We start from the raw sequence: 6,963 nt of genomic DNA on the forward strand, positions 1-6,963 counted from the left end.
GGGCCAGAGGCAGCTCCAGGCGGCGTCAAGGCGGAGGCAGCGCCCCGAGAGACCAGTGACGACCTGCCCCTTGTCGGGATGACGGGTAGCTCTCCCTCCTCCTCGCGGGCGTCGACCTCGGCGTCGTCAGGAAGGGCGCGGAGGATGTCAGCTTTGCTCAAGGGGGAAGTTTCCCCCATCTCCTCGGGGGTCGCCTCCGGGTCCTCGTCCTCTTCTTCCTCCCCACGGGACTTGTCAGAAGACAGCTCCACCGGCTTCGGCACCGCGGGGGCTCCGGAGGGCGCAGGCGGCACCAGCCCGCGTCCGTCGAAGGTAGGCGTGGCGGCCACGATCTGCTCCTAGTCCTTGCGGCGGAACAGGGGGACGAAGGCGTTCGGCGGGTACTCCTGGTAGTCCCCGACCAAGAGGCGCAAAACTGCGGACAGCGCATCGTCAGGCAAGGCCGCTGGGCTCAGGCGAATCTTGTCCTCTTCATCTACAAGCCTCCACAAGGGGCGCGCACACGCCTGAAGTGGACCAATGCGCAGCGTCGAGAATTCCCTCAGGAGCATGGCTCCTGTCACTTTGTCAGCCGTCGCATTGCCCGGCTTCAGGTCGACCTTCATCTGCTCCAGCACAGATGACGCCCGCTCATCAGTGAGCTTCGCGCAAGACCACCCCTTGTCGGATTGGGGCGCCTCCGTCGGCAGCGCCAAGCGCGGGTGGACACACTTGGCGCCCATCATGACCCATTTGGCCCTGAGGTTGTTGGCCTTCTTCCTGGTGTTCGAGATCGAGTTAGCCTTGCCGGCTGCAATGAAATTGGCGCACCCAGAGATGTGGCCCTCGCTGACGCAGAGGAAGAAGAAGTGGAGCAGCAGAGCCGCGGACGGCATCACGCCCAAATACGCCTCGCAGTAATAGGAAAAAATGGACAGGAGAAGGATGGAGTTGGGATGAAGATGCAGCACCTGCAGCCTGTAATGGCCGAGGACCTCATATAAGAAGTCGAAGAAGGGGGGAACCAACCCCGCGGCGATACTGCTCGTGAAGAAGGGGAAGAAGGTGCTTCCCTTAGGCTCCGGCACGTCGGAGGCAAGCCGGAGCTCCGTCTTCCCCCTCTTGTTGCTCTCCCCCGCCGTCAGCAAGCGCGTGGCGGCAAGGCCCTTCTCCGAGACGTTGGGCATGTCGAGAGCAGGCTCGTACAAAGCCGGCGACGCGGAAGGCTTGACCTTGCACGACACCATTAGTTGCTGGTGCAGAAGAAGATGGAAGCAGATCTGAGGAGTTCGGAAGCAGGGCACAAGAAAGGGGATCTGAGCAAGGCGAAGGGAAGCAATGAAGGCAAGCACTATCTATGTCGGCCTTTGTCAAGTCGGGCAGTTGTCGAGGCAGCGTGGGGAAGCGAAGACGCCCACGTCCAATCAACCGCCATGCGTCGACCAAGGCCGCGGGCTTTTGGGGTCCGCGGCGCTCCGTACTTGACCTTTGGCTTTGCCTCGAAGCCAAGCCCGAGCGCGCCTTGGGCCCGGGGGCTACTGTCGGCGTTTTGGGAACGGGGGTCCCCAGACTTGCCTGCTTGCGGCCCACGGTGTGGCTGTGCTAGCAGGCCTCTACGACCCATCCTCATCAACAAGGCATTCAAGACCCTCGCGAGGGGCCAAGCCTCGCGAGGCGGACGACACAAGACCTCCTCAGGAGTGGCCTTACTAGGTTGGCTCGCGAGGAGCGAAGAGATCAAGGCAGGGCAAACCTCGCGAGGTTCTCGTGACGTGAGCCATGCCGATCGAGACCAGGCGGGCGCCAGCGCGCGTAGTGTCCTTGTTTCCTCTTTGGTGCTAAGGAAGCAAGCGCAGTCGCAGAGTACCGAGGCATCAAGCAAAGGTTTCCATATCAGTGCAACGAGACCAAGACCAGCAGGACGGCAAGACGGAGGTCACCATGGAGCCCATGGCGGCATCACCACCAGAGACTTTTGCAGGCGAAGACCGCTTTTGTCAGGATAAGCTGTACTAGTTGTCCCCTTTCAAATTGGCCGTTCTTGGCTCCCTTCCCGCTCAATATTTGGGGAGAAGATCAGGGCCTATATAAGTAGAACTAGCCACCATCGTAGAGGAGAGATCTGACCTAGATCCGAGCTCATAGGAGGCATCTGATCTTGATCCAACCCTTAGCCACACACCGAGCACAAGAACACCTCAACCTCGGAAGGCTGTTCTTCCCCTTGTACTGTTCATCATCAGCCCAAGAGGCAATCCACCACCACCACACTGGAGTAGGGTATTACACCACAACGGTGGCCCGAACCATTATAAATCTTGTGTCTTTTGTGTTGTGGGTTCGTCAAGTTCGTCCGCGAGATCTTAGCAAACCTAGGGCGTGGATCGGTAGGAGGGAAAGAACTTCGCGCGCACCCCAGTGTTTGAACCTTAAGGGTTTTGCCGGAACCCGTGATCTGACAAGCTAGAGCAATGCATGTGGAATAAGTAAATTATACCTTAAAGTTCTTGGGGTGTGGTTCGATGGGCGATCGGAGGCTGTTCCGCCCCCACTATGTACGGTGGCGAAGAAGAAGGGGTCGGAGGCCCTCCCGCGCCATCGCTGGGTGAAAGTGAATAGCTGCACTGGTAGTGGATTCTCTCCCTCGCTGACGGCGGCAGCGTTAAGCCTCCTTCCCTTCCCGGCGGACGGATCCTGCCGGCTCTTTGACCAGCAGTAAGGGGGGAGAGAGGCCAACGAAGTCTTGTTTAGATCTGGAGGGGGTGAGAGAGTGTGAAGAGAGCAAATACAAGCAGACCAGCAGTGAGGGGAGAGAGAGAGGCCAACGAAGTTTTGTTTAGATCTGGAGAGGGTGAGAGAGTGTGAAGAGAGCAACTACAAGCGTCGAGGCTCCAGCGTGTATATATATACTGGAGAGAGTGTGAAGAGTGCAGAAAACAAGCGCCGAGGCTGCAGCTGATCGTATAGCTCCGTATCCATCCATTTTGAGCAGTCAAAGAATCCTCCTGGCACGAATTATGCTCAAGTGTAGTTATCAAACCCGAGACCTCAAGTTTGATGAGCGAACAGACTAACTAGCTACACAACCCTCCCGTTATGTTCAACGAGAGGAAAATAACCTTTTATACATTCCTGCATTCGTGTGACAAGCATGCCGTATTTTTTTGTGTGGGAGTCATTGGGATTTAAATCATAATCCTGTCATGTGGCTTTGGTGGTAAGACTATCCACAGTGGTGCAGAAATAATGCAGCCTTAGGCACCTTACCTCTCTCCACGTAGTACGTTGGGTCCCACCAGTCAGAGGGTGAAACAAAAAAATTAATAAGAAAAATTAGAAGCGCCAGCGGTGTATCTTACCTCACACATCTCGCTACTGCTCGGGAACACTGTCCAATTGATCCCTCTGTTCGCTCACGTACTATTTTAAGTTAATCCTTATTATAACATGCACACAATTTTGGGCACTTGTATTCGACCTAAGTCAGTGTGCCACCGTATCTCGTATGACTCCCTCCATCTAGGTGTAATAAGTCACGTTAGAAGGTGCAGCGGGACCAAGGTGCAAGCAGATTGGAGGAGAAGGAGAAACTTGACCGGTCATACCTCCAATCAAAGCCCTGATTTGTGTCTCTAAATGCAACATTTAATCCAAAGAACTAAGAGATGCCGTTTTGGCTACCATGCAGGGCCACGTATTAACTCGCATGCAAGCCGGCTTTGATTTCTTGACTGATCAACGCGTAGTTGCGCTCCATGCATTGGGTTTCCGGGGGAGATAACAAGGCAAAGTAAGGAGCGTTTGGTTACATTGCTTAGGCTGGTCATAGTGGTGAGTAACTTGGACTAGTAACATGCATATGTTACTAGTCTATGTTACTACTACGCGAAGTTTGCCGTCGGAAGAGAGACGATCTCTCTTCTAAGCTAGCAAGGTTTTTCTAGCCCACCCAAGCTAGCTGGCCCACAAAAGCTAACATATTTTAACAGTTCCAAACGCCTAACATTGCCCGGCTATGCTATAAGATGTTCTTGCTAAGGATCCAAACGCTCCCTAAGTAACAATGCTCGCTAGCAATGAGGCCAGGAGGGGATCAAGATGCGAAGTTAATGGACGACGCCTAAACATTTTGGGAATATCTGATTTCCGTAAGATGACTTAACACCTAGACGGAGGTAGTACTACTCCTCAGTCCAGGTTTGATGGAATATTCGTCACCTCTTCGCTTCTTGTACGTACTCCATTTGTATCTCACTTCCTGTGGCTTCGCACTCGCACGATTTTCCTATTCTATGAACCTGTGTGTGCGTGTGCATGTGTGTGTGTGTGTTAGAGAGAGCGACAGATCGACCTACTCCTACAAAGAGATGCTGTGTAGTGTATGATTTTAGCCGCGAGAGTCGGTGCATCCTCTCGTTTCCGGGCGTCCGGTAGGGACAGGCGGACAGCTGCCATGCCCGCTCCTGACCATCCTGGCCCACCCAAAACCCCTCCATTGCCCGCGCGCGCTTCCCGCCCGAAACGGTCAGCATCGCTTCACAGAATCAGTGCCGCATTCATGCCCAGGCAGAGCGGACGCGACCTCTCACTGGCGCCTGCGTTGAAGGGAGAAGCGGATTCAAGAGTGATGGTTGCTTCGTCCGTCCAACTTACTGCTGGGTCTATGTGATTTGACGGCTCATTGGTCATTATTACTCAGGTGGTAGGACTGCTGGATGTCCCATGCTTTCGGCGAAAGGAGGTACTACTAGATTACAATTTTCTCCATTCTTACGGCGGAGGAGTGCAAGAGCAGTGAAAACACGCAGGCTCAGTGATTACATGGCCCACCTCACACTATCACCATATTTTCTGGACACCGTGCGACACCTAACTCTTTACATAGTACTCCCTCCGTTCCTAAATATAAGTCTGTGTAGAGATTCCACTAGGTGGACTACATACGGAAAAATGAATGAATCTACACTTAAAATGCATCTATATACATCCGTATGTGGTTCATGGTGAAATCTCTAGAAAGACTTATATTTAGGAATGGAGGAAGTACTAGTATAGTACGTACTGTAATTTATCTGCGAGATAGTACAATGCTATGAAGCTTCCAGCTTCTGTTACATGTATCTTGCGTCCAAGGTTGCCCGTTGCAACATTTAGTCAAATACAAAGGAGACCAACATGCATGCTATTGCATCTCAATGATTGACAGATCATAGCAAATATGTACTCCCTCCATTCCAAAATAAGTGTCTCAACTTTATGCAGGGGGTGTTTGTTTCCAGGGAATTTTTAGTGTAGGGACTAGAAAAAGTCCCTCTTAGAGAAATTTTAACCAAACTGGAGGGACTACTAGGGACTAAAACTTGCTTTTTGGGACTTAATGATGAAGACTCTCAAGGAGAGTCTTTTTTGGGACTTTTCCAACAATGCCCCTCCCTACACCCATTGCCCCGCCACCCCATGGTGTTGTTTGGTTGTTATTTTTCTATATACTGGGGGTAACATGGTCATTCAATAACCTCTAGGGAGGGACTAGGGACTTTTTAGTCCCTGAAAACAAACAGGGAGGGACTTTTTAAGGAGTAGGGACTTTTTAGTTGGGACTAGAAAAAGTCCTAGGACTTATGAACCAAACAGGGCCTCAATATGGACTACATACGGAGCAAAATGAGTGAATCTACACTCTAAAATACGTCTATATACATCAGTGTTTGGAGTATGTAGTAGTAGTTCATATTGAAATCTACTAAAGGACATATATATTCCAAACAATATGATAATCTCTCTAACCAAGGTAGTAGGGACTAGGAGTAAACGGAGGGAGTAGTAAAATTTTCTCCTCGTCCTGCGAGCCACCGCACGCGTGGGCGAGGGAGCGGGCATAAGGCGTACAGTACTACTACTAGTAAGGAAGCTTCACCTCATCCTGCGAGCCACCGCACCCGTGGGCGGGGGACACGGCGTACTAAGCAAGCTTCTCCTCGTTCTGCGAGTTGACAGGACACATCAAAAGTACTCCAGTGTATAGAGCCTTGCCTCTAAGGTAGGCCCCACATGGTTTGCCTCTTTTTTAACATAACACGTCAAGTCGCAATTTGTTTGTTCACCCGTGGTAGACGATCCTCCCTCCATCTAGTGGACAACCAGTACACGTGTCAAATTACCACGTGGGCTGCCTTTTCGTACAGAAATGAGCTCCACCGTGTACCCGCGCAGGTGTGGTTGGGAAAGATACGGGAGTACGTGCGCCGTGCGTGCACCTCTTCTCTTCGTGCACGTCCCCCACCTACGTGGGTGTGTGTGAGAGATACAAACCTAGACAAATGGCTTGTGCGTTCGTGAGTGTTTTTTGTTTTGGGGGAGGTTGATTTCGTGAATGTATTTGTGGGAATATGTGTCGATGACATCTCAAACAAAATTTTGCATGCAATGTGTGTGAAATGGAGGCCTATGCATATCATATATAGAGGGCCGGGCGTTCCACGAGAAGAGAGGGAGGGGTCATAGATATCGATAGAGTCGAAGAGAGGATCAAGTGGGTGGGTGCGAGATCGATGAAGAGAGCCATCGAAATTGTGTGTGTGTGCAAGTCAAAGATATAGGGCGACTAACCTACCGGAACGTCAGAGGGCACATGTCAAGTTTGTGTGTGGCAGGGAGACATGACTAGAGCACTCGATGTATTAGTGTGTGTGGGGGGAGTGGGAGGGGTAGGCAGAGGCCTAACTATAGAGGTAGAACGACTCGTATATGTGTTGAGAGGAGAGACCCAGCTATGTCTTGAGGGAGATCGGTCGACATCCACACATAACTGAAGGACGGGAAATAGGATGGGACAGAGAGAGAGAGAGAGAGGAGAGAGAGGGAGGGAGAGGGGTAGAGTGCTGGATGGGTGATGGAGTTGCTTCTCGAAGATGGTGGGAGAGGCCTACTAGACAAACTGAGTGTGGAACTGCAATATTATCAATAAGAGTGGGGATGTGTTTC

The sequence above is a fragment of the Triticum aestivum genome, chromosome 3D, assembly GCF_018294505.1.
Source record: "Triticum aestivum cultivar Chinese Spring chromosome 3D, IWGSC CS RefSeq v2.1, whole genome shotgun sequence".
Taxonomy (NCBI): Eukaryota; Viridiplantae; Streptophyta; class Magnoliopsida; order Poales; family Poaceae; genus Triticum; species Triticum aestivum.